The 17,611-nt window shown below is 49.1% G+C and overlaps 1 protein-coding gene across 3 annotated transcripts in view; it reads left to right on the top strand.

The window, feature by feature from the left end:
* The window catches only part of AARSD1 (alanyl-tRNA synthetase domain containing 1), a 189,871-nt gene that overhangs the window by 59,134 nt on the left and 113,126 nt on the right, over positions 1-17,611 (top strand). The gene's annotated exons all lie outside the window — the stretch shown is intronic.

Here is a 17,611-nt window from a genome sequence, read left to right as displayed (position 1 = left end):
CAGGCCGTTGTGTACGTTAATGCCCCGTGACCAAATCACAGCGACTCCATAATGTGGCTGATTGAGCCTTACTGAGTCTTTTTTTATTTTTTATTTCTCTTTATTAAACGTTCATTGACATAGAATATGCAGTACAGAGGAAACAAATTACACACAGCAGATACATTGTCAGACAATATTGCGTAACAGTACACTGTAAGGACATTTTATGGGCTAGGGGGCTCGTCCAAATCAATACTATGTGGGGGTTGAAAATATTCCCTCGGTAGACGTTCCAAGGGCTCCATAACTGGGACCACTTTCTAGGGCAGTCCCATGCTACATATACTGTCTTTTCTCTATACATACACCAATCTAAGTTTGCTTTCCATGCCTCTACTTTAGGTGGTTGCGGGGCTCCCCACATTTGCGCAACATTTCTTTTTGCTAACATTAAACCCAGTGTGACCCATTGTTTGGCACAGTTATTAAGGTCTGTAGGTTCCCACACGTTCATGAGGCATCTATGTGCTTCTGGACTGAGGACAAATGTGAGTACTTCGCTGAGAATGTCGTGTATTTTATGCCAGTATGTTTGTATGTGATCGCATTCCCATATTATGTGCATGAATGTGCCCTCTTGACCGCATTGTCGTCTACATTCTCCTTCCTCCGCTCTACCCATGTGTACCAAACAGGTCCTGTAACGTACACTCTGTCGAGAATTTTGAGTTGCACTAATTGGAGTCTAGCTGAGATTGCCACCACCCTTGGGGAGAACACCGCTTCTTGCCACTCCTCATCATCGAGCTCAATGCCATCCCTCACCCATTTTTCTCGGAGTGGCCGGAGCGTGTCAGCCATATTATTGATAAATCTTTTGTATGTTAGAGATGTAGCTCTTTCGGGAAGGTGACCGTCCAGCAGCCGATCCTCAATTAGAGAGGATTCCAGGGAGAAGGAACCTGTCAGGATATGCGATCGTAGGGCGTGGCAAATCTGTGCATCTCTGAAGCTTTCTGAGTCCGCTAGGTCATGCTGTTGTTGCAAGGAGGCGAACGTTGTCACGTCGCCTTTTACCCAGACATCCTTGATCTGTGAGATCCCAATGAGTTCCCATTTATCGAACCCATTTGTCCTCCACAAGTTACCCAACTTCTCCGAGTCCCATAAAGGGGTTGCCAGCGTGAGCTTTTGGTCCCATCTCAACGTTTTGTTCGCAGTGTGCCACACTTGGACCGAGTGTTTGGTCTGCCCGGTTAGGGAGTAGCGTTTGGGTTTCGAATAGAGCGCCCTATTGTAGTTCCCTCCCGGTAAGAGCCACCTATCCATGGCATATACCGGATCGTCCGGGCGGCCGTAAGTGCCATGGTTAATAGCTGCAAGGTAAGCTGCCCAGGAGTATTTTTTAATGTCTGGGAGACTAAGTCCCCCGTCAAACCAGTTCAGTGTGAGTTTGGCCAAAGCTATCCGGGGTTTCCTGTCCCACGATAAGTCCCGCTGCAGGCCCTCAACTTCTTTAAAGTACGATGCTGGAACGGGGTCCAGGGAGTTCTGTAATGCATACAGAAAGCGGGGCAGGGACATCATTTTAAAGAGGGCTGCTTTACCCAGTAGTGAGAGCGGAAGTGTTCTCCAGCTGGCAGTGTCGCGTTTCAACCTTTGCAGTGGTAGAAGAAGGTTGCGATTGAAACGGAGTGTCTGATCCAGGGAGACAAAGATAACCAGGTAAGTAAAGCCCACTGTGTTAATTTGGATTGGGCAGTCCTGTGGTGGGATGGGTGGGTCTCCTTTAAGGACGTATAGGAGAGACTTATTCCAATTAATGGAGAACCCAGAGTATCTCCCAAATATCGCCAAGATGTCTTGAACTGCGACGAGTGATACTTTCGGGGAGGCTAAGTACAGCAGGATATCGTCTGCTTAGAGAGAGATACGGTCCTCCCACTCGGAGGACCAACGTAGACCTCGTATCACTGGGTCTTTACGAATCCACGCCACAAGCGGTTCCAATGCAAGGGCAAAGAGGAGAGGGGAGAGAGGGCATCCCTGACGGGTCCCCGACTCAGGCCGAATATGTCCGATTTCTTATTGTTAACTACAACCTGTGCCAGGGGATCCGAATATAGGAGCCGCACCCACTGAGTGAAGCCCGGGCCAAACCCCAGTTTTGCAAGGACTGCAAAGAGATATGGCCATTCGATGGTATCGCATGCCATGGTTGCATTTAATGACACGATTATTGCTGCTTCCTGAATCGTAGCTACTCTTGTAGTGTGGGTTAACCACGCCCTATGTACAATGCTAAGTTAGCATAACCTCGATGGCTGTTAGAAAGCCAGCTTGCTGCTTCTGCTGCTTTTGCACGCGACACTGTTACATGTTATTCATTCGAGAACTGCTGACTCGACTTTGCTTCACATGAGAACCGTCTGTTGTTTAACATCCTGAACAGCGAGTAGTGACCTTGGTCTGTACACCGTGTAAGGAACGAGTCTGGGTCACTAGACGGGGCAGGTTGTTGTGTTCAGGTTGATCGTACCACTTCTTAGCCATAACATACATGCAGCTGCCAATACCTGAAAGACGAGCCCTTTAATATTACAGAGCAGCATGTTTTCTGTTACATTCAAAACGAAGAGCTGTTGCAGGAGAGAGCCTAGCTGATCCTGTGATGTGATTCCACTAAGCTGATCTATAAGGTATGGGGTCCCCCATGCAAGCCTAAGAAACCTTCTATTAGTCTAATAATACCTTATTAGTTGCTAGAGAAAGGAGGGTGGTTGTGTTCCACGGTCATTATTATTATGAATGCTCCTTTCATTTTCTATGGTATTGTAACAATGCTGATGGTGCTGATCCTAACCATTTGTCTGCTTGTGTTAGCCAAAGTACTGCATCTTAGGACGCGAGGTTTATAAAATAAACTCTTTAAACTTTTACCGTGTCTTTGTTATTCTGTTGTGGACTGATATATAGCTACCAACGGGTATTTCGGATTCCCACCACTCCTGAGAGTATCTAAGTCGCTTGTTCTGGGTTGTCTATACATTGGGACCGCCGAGCTAAATCTCGGATAACGAATATGACACTAAGCTAGTCGGATAGGGGTTCTTAGTTCTGAGGGGAGTTTCTGGTACACCACAATTCTCTGAGGTCCTGGTTTCCTGCGCATAGTTCTGTGCATAAGCAGAATCCCTGCAACATGGCGCACCTAACGTTTGGTCTTTTGATCTGAAACGCCTTAGTAGTGCTTTTATTAGTCCACAACGCCCTCACTCTGGTTTCCGGATAACGTGAGTGACGGCTTAACCTACCTAGGTTTCGACTAAAGGTTCTTTCAAGCTTGATAATTAAAAAGGTTTACTTTTTCTGAACCCCAGTGCTACAGTATAGCTTTTCGTTGTTCTTGAAAGTGTCCCGATGGCAGTCAATGTTGCAGCGCATAGTAGGGTTCCCCTGACCGCACATTTGAGGGTCTATGGGGTCCCGGATGATGGCTTGGCTGTTATTTTAGTAGTAGGCGCTGATGCAGCGTTCCCGTATGAGTTGTTTTACTCCTGGGTGACGTTTGACAAAGTGGATGCAAACGACAATTTGTTCCACGAATATACTCACACCGCGATGCCTGCTGCCTATGCCCTTTATCGGACACTTGAAATTCCCCTTAGTGCCTGGCAGCATACTATTTGGTTTAATGGCGCCCTTCCCCATGCGGTAGCGCCGGCGAGAATGGGCCCGTTGTCAATTGCAGGGGCCACATGGCCGGTGCTGGCCGGTTATACACCCCACCCCCGCTACATGACTGTGGCGGTGGCGGAGTTACGTGTGCTACACACAGCCCTGATTACGGTCCATAGGGCGTTAGTGCAGTACGTGTCTCGCAATGTGCAGGTGGGGGCACCTGCGGTTGCGGGACACACGACTGACCATCATGTGACGGTCATCAGTCCAGTTATGGTTAATTCGGTTGTCGGCAAGCGCCCCCAACATAGGGATGAATTCCCTTACTGGCTTGCTGAAAAATTTGATCAATTTGAAGCCGTGTTTCCCAATACTTCTCCTGTGGATAAACACAGGATCCTCACTATAACATTACCTAAGGACCTAGTCCCGGATATTGTCGACTGTGACAATTGGGGCAATGTCTTTGCTGCGACCTATGCGAAGTGCTACGGCACTCCGTCTATGTCTGTACTGCCCTCGGTCATCAAGAAGGTCCAAGACAATCATGGTGCCGAGGCGGCAATTGAGTTGGGATTGAGGCTTGTCGATAGCTTCGATGTGGTTTGTTCCATGGTTATGGGCAACCTCAAAGGAGATGCCATGCAATTCCAGGTGTGCAATATGTTGGCACTTGTGGATCCGGGCGACAGGCCAAAGGAATTTGCTAAAATTATAGCGAAAGCCTACAGAATGGTGGGTCGTAGCGCCTTTGGTGTGAAACCCGCCGTGATAATTCCGACTGCAGTGCAGCAGCCTAAAGTGAGTTCGTCTACCAAAGACGAAAAGCCAAACTTTCTGCATCACCGGTGCAGACACAAAGTGAACGCACTTATGATTTGCGCGATCGTTCTAATATAAAGTCACCTGATAGATTTCAGGTTCCTGAACAACGCTCTCCTCGTTCTTCACAGGAAACATCGGCTTATCAATCCGGTGGCGGAGATCGTGGGAAGCGAAAGGGTGCTCAAGGTAGAGAGCAGCCCCGTCAGACTGACGGTAAAGGCGAACAGGACGAGTCTGCACGTCAAAGACCTCCGTTTCAAAAGAAGAAAGTTGCTGCTCTAACTGCGAGATATACCTTAGATGGTACGGACACAGCTTCTGAACCAGACATGGGCACTAACGCTGCTAGACAGCGCGGCGGAAGTTACAGTAGTGCGACAAGCGCTGCGTCCGTTTCTGGCGGCGACAGCAACTGATATATTTGTAAGTGTTGAAACTGCTGATACTCGCGTAGCTCCCCCTGAACGAATGTTTAAAATTAACCTTTTAATTGAGGGTGACATACAACGTAAAATTAAAGTGGTATTTTGGGATAATCTAACCTCCACCTATGATATTCTTTTGGCGGAGGCAGATTGGCCCCCGGCTTTCGTGTTAGAGGCTCCTAGAGGGGAGGTGGTAATCCTCCCTTCCTTTGGGCACACAGTGCCACTGGAACATTCTAACAGGTTAGCCGGGGAGTGGGCGCAGGTGCTCGCGCCTGCGTTGTACCGTTCTCAGGTGGGCTGGGACAAATTTTCTCCCAATCATAAGATTCCGTTGCGGTCGGAACCCCAGCCTCAACCCCAATTCCCCATGCGTCGCAAAGCTCGATCTCACGTCGCGTCCATCCTTGAGCAATTGGAATATCAGGGAGTGATTGAGACATGTGTGTCACCCATGAACAATCCTTTATTCACTGTGACAAAGCCTGACGGATCGTACCGCCTAGTTTTGGATTACCGGCACTTAAATTCGCACTGCCGGACATGTGCGGTACAGAATACACACAGTTCGGCTCTCGTCGATAGTCTTGTGAGAAAACGTTTTAAAACTACTCTTGACATCTCCAATGGCTTTTATAGCCACAACCTGTCCCCTCATAGCTATGAGTGGACAGCGTTTACCTTGGGTGGCAAACAAAAATGGTTTAAAAGGTTCCCAATGGGCTATAAGAACAGCCCCGAGGTCTTTGCTGCTCGTGTGGTCTCACTTTTGGAGATGATAGACCCGGAAGCATATTCGTATGTAGATGACATCTACCTAACGGACGACGAGTTGCTTCAACACCCCATGCACCCTGCGCAAATTCAAGGCAGTGTTTCGGTGTGGCATGAAGCCTGACTGATCGGGATGGACCAGGCCACCGATCACCTTAACGAGGCGATTTGCGAGGAGCTTGGCGAGGATTTTGGGTTCTGCATTGAGTAGGGAAATTGGCCTATAAGAGGCACAGTCAGTCTTCGGTTTACCCTCCTTATGAATAGTGACCAGTGTAGCCACCCTCTGGTCCATTGGTAGGATTCCCAGGTCCTTGCTCTCTTCGAACATGGCCTGCAGATATGGGGCTAGTTTGTCAGGTCTAAGTTTATACAACTCAATGGGGATGCCATTGGGGCAAAGGGCTTTTCCTGAGTGTAGGGACCTGATGGCTTGCGCTAATTCGTCGTTTGTCAACTCTTCCTCCAGGAAGTGATGGTCTTCTTCCGACAAGGTGGGGAGCGCTATATCTTGTATTCGAGACTGGGAGTCTTCCTCGGGGAATGGCGCAGTGGTGGGGTATACAGCGCTGTGGTATACAGCGTTGTAGTGAGTGGTGAATTGATTTGCGATATCTTTTGGGTCAGTCTGGGATCTGCCGTCAGCACCTTTGAGTTCTTGCACCAGTCTACCAGCCCATTCCTTCTTGTCGAGCCAAGCGATTAGTTTCCCGGCTTTGTCCCCCAGGTCGTATATTCTACCCAACTTTTCCCTCCCCAGACTTTTAGCCCTGTCCGTGGCTAGTGCTTTGTAATCGTCTTGTTTGAGTTGCAGTACCTGGAGTTTCTCGTGTGTCACCTCATCTTCTAACTCTTCCTCCAGCCGGAGGATGTCATTCTCAGCCTCTACAACTTCTTTCTGTCTTTCTTTTTTCATCCCAGTGATTAGTGATAGTGCTTGACCACGAATGACTGATTTAAATGCCTCCCACAGGGTCAGGGGGGAGTACACTGACCCCTCGTTTTCCCGGAAATAGTTATCTATGGCTTCCAGTAATGCCTTACGGATCCCATGGTTTCGGAGGTACCATGGATTAATAGGAGACACTTTCTCCACCCTTACCTGGCTGAGGACTATTTGCACCCAAACCGGGGAGTGATCGGAGATTCCTCTTGCTAGATGTTTGATTTCCTGGATATTAGCCACCTGTGAGGCAGGGACTAGGATAAAGTCTATGCAGGAGAGACTATGGTGGGCCCCGGAGTGAAAGGTATGCTGGATTCTGCCTGGGTTGTATGTTCTCCACCCATCCACCAGCACCAGCGCCTCCATGAAGTCAGACAGCCATCTATAAGAAGGCCCAATCTCACGAGGAGGGTGGCGGTCTAGGGTGCTCGATGCTACTGCGTCGAAGTCGCCCCCCAATCACCAGGAAACCTTCTGGGAATGAGAGGAGGAGAGAGCCCAGGTCTTTAAATGTTTCGCTCTGGAGGCCAGGTGGCACATACACCGACATGAGCATCAGTGTGCTCCCCTCCCATGAGCCCGTGACCACTATATATCTACCCCGGTCGTCTGTCCATGTGGACTCTACAGAAAACGGAAAGGAGTTTCTCGCCATGATGCCAACCCCTCTCGAGCTGGTCGTGAAGCCGGCATGTGCCATCAATTTGTAGCCCCACCTATTTAGCGCCATACAGGAGTTACCCACCAAGTGTGTTTCCTGGAGTAGGATGATGTCAGGGGCTTGCCATTTAACATACTGTAGGATTACGCTGCGCTTGACCTTATCCCTGAGCCCGTTGACATTCCAACTCAGTATTTTAACACTTTTGTCTCACTGTGTACCCATTGGACCCTGTGTGGCTTTGTGTGTCCTCTGCATATATGTCAGTTTGTCTTGTTGATTCAACAACTACAACATTCAACAACTGTGAACTCCAAACCTCACAACCCCCTTCCCTGCCCCCCTACCAGTGGATTTCATTGAAGAGGAAATGTGGGTGCAGCTTTACCCTTCCGCCCTACATAGGAATGGAATCATATTACAAACATTGACAGGGGATACCTTCAGTGAGCCCCGGCTACAGCTGCCATACAAAAGCTGCTAATTAGAGAGAGTTCAACACCTTACTTTAGTAGTGACGAATGACACACCCGGTGGAGTCCATTGGAGATGATCTAATAATTTTGCGCTGACCTTGACCCCGGCCCTGTAAACACCTTTTGTAACGACCAAGTCTGTTCCAGTCCCACAGAGGTTTTTTATTCAGTCACTTGTCGTAGGGTCCAGTTCTTTTCGATCTGAGCCGCAGCGCTGCATCATGTTGCTGTCCGTTCTAGAAGAGCGAGGACCTCTGTTGCGATCCCATTGTGGCTCCTCCACTCGACGCCAACCCTCCAGCCAGTCCCATGCCTCTTCAGGGGAAGAGAAGAACCACGCCTTGCCTTCTGACTCAATAGTGAGCTTTGCCTGGAAGAGCATAGCATATTTTATTTCTTTTTCTCTCATTGCCCGTTTTACTGCCAAGAAACTGTGGCGCTGTGCTTGAACGTTTGTGGTACTTAGAGAGTCCAGCAGGTTGCAACTGCTTCAGTATCAGGTTTTCAACAAACTGATCAGCCACCGGCCCCTCCGCCCCCTCCGGAACGCACAGGATAGGTACGTTGTTTCTACGGGCCCTACCTTCATAATCGTCGAGTAGCGCCTCCATCTTGCTATGTTGGTCTTGCAGTTGGCCCACTTGCATCTTAAGCAAGGCAGTGTCTTTACCCACCTCTTTCACCCTGGAGTCCGTTTTCCTGAGGTCAGCCCTGATGAGGGATACTTCAATGTTCACTGTGTCTATGCAATCTCCAGGGAGGTCCGAACTCCCGCAATGGCAGCCATGATGTCCTGAAGTGTTTTTTTCCCGTTGCTGAGGTGGGCATTTGCTAGCCGTCAGCACCCTCCTGAGAAGCGGCATCCTTGTTGTCTTTCGCGTTGGACCAAGCAGATTTGGCGACTTTATTCTCTTCCGGCGTCTTGGATCCCTTCCCACTTGCCATCGTGACAATGGAGCGCCATCAATCTGGTCAATAGATCCACGGGTGGTCCCAGGACTTGCCGCTACCTGCTCAGGGAGGAAGGGTTCCCTGCCGGCCTGTTGGGTTTCCTAGGTATCCAACCTTGTGGTGCCGGAGGGGTACACGGTGGAAGGGATCGAGGTGCAGAGTCAAACAAGTAGAGCCCCTGTACTCGTGAGGGGGTCTGCTCTCGCCCTGTCCACCGCCCAGTTCCGGCACCCCAATATCCAGTGGGGGGTCGATTTGCCCTATCGCTGTTAGTAAAGACAAGGTCTGTCCAGGTACCCCGGAGGGCAGGGGCGTGCACTCACCGTCGGGATATCTCTGCTGCAATCTGCGCCCCAAGCTGCCGCCGCCCCTATCCCCCAGGGTCCCAGACGTCTAGTCAGACTCTCCTCTGGGGCCAGTGCTCAGCTCACCTACCTTCTCATTATGGGGTCTAAGGATGCCACTTCAGGGGTGTCCGCCCGCCTCACTTGTGACCGAGTTTGCCACACATGTGGGCGTTCTTCCGCCCGATACAGTCTTGGCTCCACAGGAACCACCAGGAAATGTGGGCTAATATGTGGATGTCTCCGCTGAGTTACTGTGGGGTGGGCTGTCCAAATGCCACCCGTGGGGAGACAGCGAAGGTTCCGGGTCCTCTAAGCCCGAGCAGGAGCCTCGAGCCCTAGTGCAGCTGTCCTGGTGAATGCCGCTTAGTGGTGCTGGCAGACGAGCAAATGCAGAGATAGCGTAGTGGCATGGGCCCCCTCATCAATGCCCTGTAGTCGGCGGTGCTAGTCTCCGCTTGTCAAACGCTGCGATCACCTGGGCCCACAAGACCGGGGTCTTGATTTCTGCTGTGACCGGCCACCCGTCAGTTAGGGCGGCGACCGGGAACCAGCAAGCAGCGGAATGGAGCTGTGTCCACAGGAGAATCGGCTGCGCTGTTCCACAGCAGTTACCTCCCCCGGGTTCCTGTCGTCAGCCGGACCGCCATCTTGCTGCCGGAGCGCCCGATCGCGCCTGGAGACCGTCGCCGATTCTCCACTCCACCAGGCAGCAAAGCATCCGATGCAGGTGTTGCGCTATTGTGGGATCGGAATCCCACCGTTGCAGGGGGGATTTATTTGGATTCCAGCAGGATAAATGAGAGGGTTGGCGGTAAGGGCTCTAGAGCCACGTTAACTAGCGGCCATTTCCTTCGGCTGCTTGGCCCCGCCCTGCCCTTACTGAGTCTTTAATTGCAGCACCTGTCTACCATGCCTGTAAATCCTTGCTCAGGATTCCTGTCAAGGAGCAACTTTAATTTAAATCACTGTGCCTGGTGCACAATGGTCTTTGGCTAGGGGACCCTACTTTCTTCGAACATCGTTTTCAAGGTGTACCAACTTCGACAACAGCTTAGATTTCCCAGTTAGGCTATGCTGTGTAGTCTGGAAATGTAGATGTGCGGGTGGGCAGGTTGTACTATTTCAGAATGTGCAACCAAGCTGTGGATTGTCCTCTTGCTCTGCCAGATGACTAAAGCAAATGGGAACTCAGACTTAGTTCAAACTCAGGCTCTAAAATTATTACTGGCTTCAAGTATATTCCAGTATGTCTTATAACATGGGGTTATGTTACACATTTCTGAAGTCGATCTCACGGCACCATAATGATATTTCAAAGGGAAAAGCGCACATTACAAAAACGATCAACTTATCACATAACAGAGGAGACTGTGTGTCCATATGCCTTTTTGTTGTTTGAAGCAAACAGTTGTCCATTGCCTCCGTCAAGATATGTGCACTTCTCAGCATGGTGATGGTGCACAGTGGGGAATTATGTAGCGGGATAAAACCCACTGGAGGGTTGATTGCATTGGAAAACAAATGGGTAGCACAAGTTGTCTGATTGGCATTGGAACTGTGATGGTTGGCTGAACAATTCGAGTTCTGTGCATGTTGTATGTGATTCATGTTATTGGAGACTGAAAATGTAGGTCCTCTATATAGCTATTGGCGTTCTGTTGGTTGTATACCAGTGTGGTGTTGGTGCATTCAGTGTGCTTTGTTGTGTTGGTGGAGTTGGAGTTGGGTTGCGGGATGAGTTCAGTGTTTATTCACGTTCGTTCTTGTATAACTTTTCCAACAAAGAGCTCCGGGCGACAGTAGGCAGACAGAGTAAATGTAAATTGATACTTGTATAGCGCACTACTCACCCCGAAGGGTCTCAAGGCGCTTGTACGAATACCGCTGTGGAACCCATCCTGGCTTTCCCTGTGAGGCGTCCACTCCTGGGCACCCCCAAGGTGGAGGCCAGGCATCCTTAGCGTTGTGGGGGCCGTTGTGGAGATTAAGCAAGCTATTGCCCAGAGTTGCAGAGTGGGACTCCATGATTGGAATGGCACCGAGGCGAGAATTATCAGGTCCGTGGAATTTTTGAGCCCAAGACCCGCCGAGGCGGGGAATTGAACCCTGGTCCCAGGCTAGATCTCTGCATCAGGGTCTGCCGCTCTAATCATTGAGCCACACTTCTCCACAGAGTGGCAGAGAGGACAGAAGATAAAGTTGAAGGGTGGGGGCTGGGGCGTGTAACTTGTATAGCACTTAGTGCAATCCTTAGCGCTTCTGGGAGCTGAAGAGGGAAGAAGAGGGCACGAGATAGGAGAGTACCAGACAGGAAAGGAGCTTGTGTTGTACCTCACATCCAGTTTAAATTCCAGGCCAGAATTTAGCATTCTACAAGAACTTGCCACTAGCAACATAACTTTTCTGTCCCTGTGCTGTTTTGTTAATGTTCTACACTTCTCAGACAGTAGACAGTGCCTTTTACTCAAGGGGCACGAGCTTTGGCTGGTGGGACTAAGAAAACTCACATGAGAGTTGGCCACAGCTTGTGTGTCCTCTTCATGTAAAGCTTCCTAGTGACGTCTGGATATGGTGTAGATTAGGTACAACTCAAGCCAGGGAATAATTTACATTACTCAGCTGTGTGAGCCCTGCCCTTTCTCAGGTGCCTTTTTTACTAGGGAGGGTTAGATCCAATTCAACCAGAGGCTTTCAGACTCCTTTCTGAGATCAGCTCCTTGCACAGATCTATTTAGATCTAAGGGAAAGAGAGTGCATGAGTGGCTTCCATGCATGCAGACGGGGAGGGGACACCAGGAGTGTGCACAACAGTTTTGTTTGTGAGGTCTGAATGAGACCAGCATACCGAAACCGGATGTCATGGCGACAATGAGGCATACTAGAAAACACAATGTGCACTAGTCTTCTCCATTTTTTTGTTTAAATCTCTTTATTGGTATTTTTCTTTTCATCATGTCTATCATCACGAATTTGTACAAAAGATGTTTAGATGTTCATAACAGAAATTCAAGTCCCATATACAGAATGGCATTATCCATCGCGACAATATATAATCGACACTGATATGCTGTTCATCTTCACAAACATTGATATCGTTCATGAGCTCACGTTCTAGCATCTCTGCATGCCGTTAGCTATATCATTATTTATAACTCAGTGCCATTGCTATCTGCATCATGTTCGTTCCACCTCTTATCTGAGCATTTATAACAGGACCAGGTGAGTATGTACCACATATTTGTGCATCTTTATCAGTCAGGCCTATTCGTCAATTCACTGCATATGAGGAGAAAGGGTTTGAATGGTGATAGAGCGCAGACAATGATCGTCAGCGAATACCAATAAGTCTCATTTTCAAAAATATACATTTCAAACTGAAACTTGAGAATAGAAAAAGAGCTTCCGCCATCTATTACATACAAATACTATCTATTAAGCATGATTAAGGACAAATGCGCATTGTCGGTACATTTTCGCACAGCCGTGCACCCAATGAGCGGTTGAAATAGTGCACCTACCAGGACATGATAGCTAGTCAACAAAGAGAGACTTTATGCCTGAGGGCAAGTGTGGCATATGTGCCTATCCATGGCAGACAAGGGGAAGAAGCGACATATATTTACTCTGCATACTTTGAGACATGTCAACTCTATCTATCTGGGTGACTGGGGGTCGGGGGGCGCTGAAAGGGTTTATCCCTAAGTGACTGTTGGGGCGGTGTCAACTGCGATGGACTTACCGGTCCGTAAGGCAGTGAGCAAGGTATCCCAGCTCTGCGCATTGGGGAACTTACAAAGCCCCACAGTCTCTTCTATATGTAGTGCCGCGCTTTCTGCCTGCGCCCATATTATGAGTGAGCGCTTCCAGTTAAGTATCTCTGGTGGACTGTATTTTTCCATTTTTTGGTTATGAGACGTTTTGCAGTGATGAAGCCCAGATATCAGAACTTCGAGGTGACTTTAGTTTTTTTGAATCTAGTGTAAAGCCCTAGAAGACAGACTTCCCATGACAACGGTAGCACCGTGTTTGTGCATGAAGCTAGGATCGTGACTACTACTTGCCAATAATGCTGAAGTGATGCGCAAGTCCACAGCATATGAAGCAGGTCTGCATTAGGATGCGGACAGCATGGTTATGTAGAGGTGGCGATGTGGAAGTATCTATTCACCTTTTCCGGCGAAAGATATGCCCTCTGTATAATATATGTTTGAATGAGCTTAAACCTCGAGTTCCTTGGTACATTTCTAGCGCCCACTGATGGCATCCCATTCCTTGTCCGTCCAAGGCCGGCCCCTATCCACCTCCCATCTTGCTCTAAGCCGTTGCATCGGCCTCAGTGTATGTGTGAGAAGTGCCTCCACTCACCAATGTACCACATGTGACCCTGTCCCATTACGTGTAGATATTGTACTAACAGGTATGTCGGTGGCTCAATTGCCAAATCTCCCCAGGCAGTTGACAGAGCGTTCAGGAGGGAGGTGTGTAAGAGAAATTGACGTGCTGGTAAGTCATTGTCGTCAACTAGCTGCTCGAATATTAGGAATGCGCCATCTCGATATAAATCGCCAATGTGTCGAGTTCTGCCGCATGCCAGGTCACTAGAGCTGCCTCCGAGGTACCCAGTCTGCCCCTTGGTGTCCCCAGCAGCAGTAAAATTGGGGCATACGAAAGTGTCTGTCGGGTAAGATATAAACTTCTTTTATAGTATTTTATGGGCTAATCCCAAATGCAACTGCGGTGGCCGTGGGGCTTTGGCGATGGGGTGGAACAAATGGCAAATTTGGGAGTGGGTCCAGGGCGGATGCATGGTCGCTGTGTCTTCCAGGCTCTTGCCATTCAACCACTTCGTCGCCCATTGAAGCTGGGCAGCTAAATAGTACAATTCCATGTTAGGGACCGACCGCCCTCCCTGAATAGTAGGAGCGTACAATTTCCACAAAGCGACACACGGTCGCCCCTTGTTCCATATCAAGTCCCGGAACAATCGCTCCAGGTCTCAAAATGTCTTAGGCGGGACATAGAGTGGGATATTTGAAATATAATATAGTAGCTTAGGGAGTACAATCATTTTCAGCAAGGTGATGCGGCTCATTACGTTTAACGGAAGCGTCATCCAGAATTGCATCTGGGCGCGTACGGCTGAAATCACTCTCGTTAAATTACCTTCCAGCAAGTCTTCTGGTGATCGATATATAAAAACACCGAGGTATCTGAATGTAGTAGGGTACCATGTGAGGGGCGCGCCAAGTAGTGATACATCCACCTTCAGTGTATTAGCGCTGAAAGAATAGATCCCTGATTTGGCCCAGTTAACCCGGAGTCCTGACTTCTCAAAAGTTTTAAGAATATCCGCAATGGACGTCGGGATTGCAGTGATATCACGAAGATACAATAACAAATCGTCCGCATACAGGGAAACAGCATGCAGCCCATCTCCCAACCGTATTACCCACTCCTCGCCATGTCTCCGGAGCAACATTGCCAAAGGCTCCACAGCTAGGGAGAACAATAGGGGAGATAGTGGGCACCCTTGACGAGTTCTCCGTCTCACTCTAATGCATTCCGAGATTAACCTGCCAGTATGGACCCGGACAGTGGGCCGCTGGTTCAATAAACGAATCATATTTAAGTAATGTTCCCAGAGTTCATATTTATCCAACACAGCCGCCAGATAAGGCCATTCCAAGGAATCAAACGCCTTCTCCAAATCCAGTACCAGGCAGCCCGAACGAAGCCAGGCATGCATGGCATACTGTTGCACTCTAAAAAATCTGCGTATATTAAGGGAAGTGCAGGAACAAAACCATTCTGATCAGGGTGGACCAACGTTTTTACGAGAGGCGAGAGGCATCTAGCTAATAGTGATGCTAAATATTTATAATCTGTATTAAGGAGCGCTAATGGGCGATAGGAGCCTAAAAGGTCCGGATTCTTATCAGGTTTAAGGAGGGAGACCAACAGAGCCTCATTCTGCGTGGCAGTGAGGGTAGAATCATCTAGCGCTATTTCGTATACCTTTAGCAGTTTTGGTACCAAAATGTGTGCGTACGCCTTATAAAGTTCAGTCGGTAGGCCGTCTGGTCCTGGCGACTTATAATTAGAGAGGGAGAAATTACTATCTCGAATCTCCTCTGAGAGGAGAGGGGCGTTTAGTTCTTTGCTTTATGGGCGCATGAGCCGCAACAGATCTAGACTGTCTCGGTATGTCTGGATCTCTAGGGGTGTGACTCGCACGCGTGACTTATACATATCCCGATAATGTGACACCAACGTACCTTGTATGTCCCGCTGTGCATATGCAGTTTCCCCAGTCGACTTCCTCATTGATGCTTTGGCGCCGAGGTCTTGTTCTGACGGATGAGCCATGAGAGCAGTTTGCCTGCTTTATCGACCATATTAGGGGTCCTGGCCGAATGTGCAGCATAGTTAAGACATCTCAATCGCTCCAACAGTCGCGCATGTTCCTCCCGGAGGCAACCCAGCTGTCCCCGAGTGTCATCTATATCTGCCTGCTCCGTGATGGTTAGCCTGCGCTCTAAAGTAGTGAGTTCCTTCTCCAGCTGTTTACGCATACTGGCCTGTGACCCCAGACAATGTCCTCTAACAACCACCTTAAGGGTGTCCCATTCCACTAATAGTGATGTGGCTGTTCCTGCATTGTCCTCGAAATATTGTGCCACAGTGGTAGCTAATAACTCCCGAAAGGGCGCATCCAGGAGAACATCCGGCTGAAGGCGCCAAATTGGGATTGGTGGTGACTCATCCTCCCATTGTAACCCCATGATATGCGGATTATGATCAGAGTGTGTACGCCCCATGTAGGTGGAGTCCGAAATACACTGTCGGAGGTCGTTTGAGACCATGAAGCGGTCCAAGCGTACATGTAGTCTGTGGGCCCCGGAGTAGTAAGAATACACCCTGTCTAGTGGGTTTCTGTATCGCCATGCATCGGAGAAGCGCCACTGTAGTGCCCCAACGCCTTTGCGGCTGTGTGTGTGGTGGTGCCTGGCAATGTAGGGAAGGACCAATCCAGGGAGACGTCCAGTACACAATTATAGTCTCCACCCAGGATCATAGGGAGATCATGCCATGTGGTCAATTTCCTCGATAAAAGATCTAAGAAGGCTTCCTGCTCAGTGTTGGGCACATAGAGTGATGCCAATACTACCGGCTTCCCATCAAGTACCCCTTCAACTATAACATATCTACCCTCCTTGTCCACCAATGCATCCTCCACTTTAAATGGAGTACCCGGTCTCACCCATACTAGAACTCCCCGCGCGTATGCAGAATAGCCTGTCGCATACAGCTGCCCTCTCCAACGTCTACATAGTCGTGCAACTTCTGTTTGAGCTAAATGTGTCTCCTGAAGGAGCGCTATTTGTATGTTATGGCATTTTAGGTAGGAATATATGAGAAAGCAACGTTCCGGGCTGTGGATGCCACGAACGTTCCATGTACCTATTTTAACGGTAGCCATGACCAGTGAGTGCTAAGGGGGCATCTAGGCCTGTCCGGCTGAATGTCGGGAGAAGGTGGCAATAAGTGTATAGAGACCATTCTAGTGTGTGTCTCACTGCGCAGCCTTACTATACCATAATCATACCCTTGTCTAAAAATGATGGCGGAAAAAACAAAAAAACTACTTGCAACCAAAAATACCATGAGAGCAATTTTGCAACAAGCAATTGCCCAAACTTGAGATGCAACAGCACACAGCTAACGTCTGGGGGAGGCTATTGTGTACAGCAACCTACGAACCTAAGCAAATAAAGGAAGGAACCGTCATATGTAGCTGAGCCTGTCCTCGGCCAGACCTCATTTTGGTCGGGACCGCTACCTGTGTATTATACATAAAATTTCCATACATTTCAAAACTGACAGAGCGCGCCAATAATCCCAGGATCCGCCCGCAATTTGAACCAGTGCAGAAATACCAGACATAATCATTACAATGTCGAAACAGCATACTGAGTCTGCTATACTTGCGTGCCCAAAAGGTCCACGCGTTGCTCAGTGTGGAGGAAAAGAAAGGTGAGCGATACATGTGCACATAATCAAGCAATGTTGTCGGAGGTCTGCGGAGTGACATGTGGCAGTTCACAGGAGCCTTGGGAGACAGGGAAAGTGTCCGAGAGTTCCTCGTCGCTGCGTGGCCCCCGATGATCGGAGTCCGAGTCGGAATCCCCCTCTGGAGATCCACTGATGTTCACCACGGCCTGCATGGCCTCAAGCTGTCCACTCAGTATCAACTCTGGAGTCAGACCAGATGCCTGATGTGGGGAGGATTGCAAGTTTCTCTGTTTCCTTCTGCGGCGCCGTAGAGTAGTCTCTGGTGGTTTCTCTCTGTGACCAGTTTGCAATGGGATGAAGGAGTCCAGCCATTCCTTTGCGCCATCTGGTGTGGCGAAGAAATGGGTTTTTCCATACGCGACAACCCTCAGCTTCGCGGGAAACAACGACGAGTATTTAAGATCACATTGCCGCAGGCGTCTCTTGACCGCTAAGTAACGGTGGTGCTGTTTCTGGACTTGAAAAGTGTA

This window comes from Triturus cristatus, chromosome 1_1 (assembly GCF_964204655.1).
Source record: "Triturus cristatus chromosome 1_1, aTriCri1.1, whole genome shotgun sequence".
Classification (NCBI taxonomy): domain Eukaryota; kingdom Metazoa; phylum Chordata; class Amphibia; order Caudata; family Salamandridae; genus Triturus; species Triturus cristatus.
The sequence above is the reverse complement of the archived record's forward strand: the minus strand, read 5'-3'. Positions and strand labels throughout refer to the sequence as shown.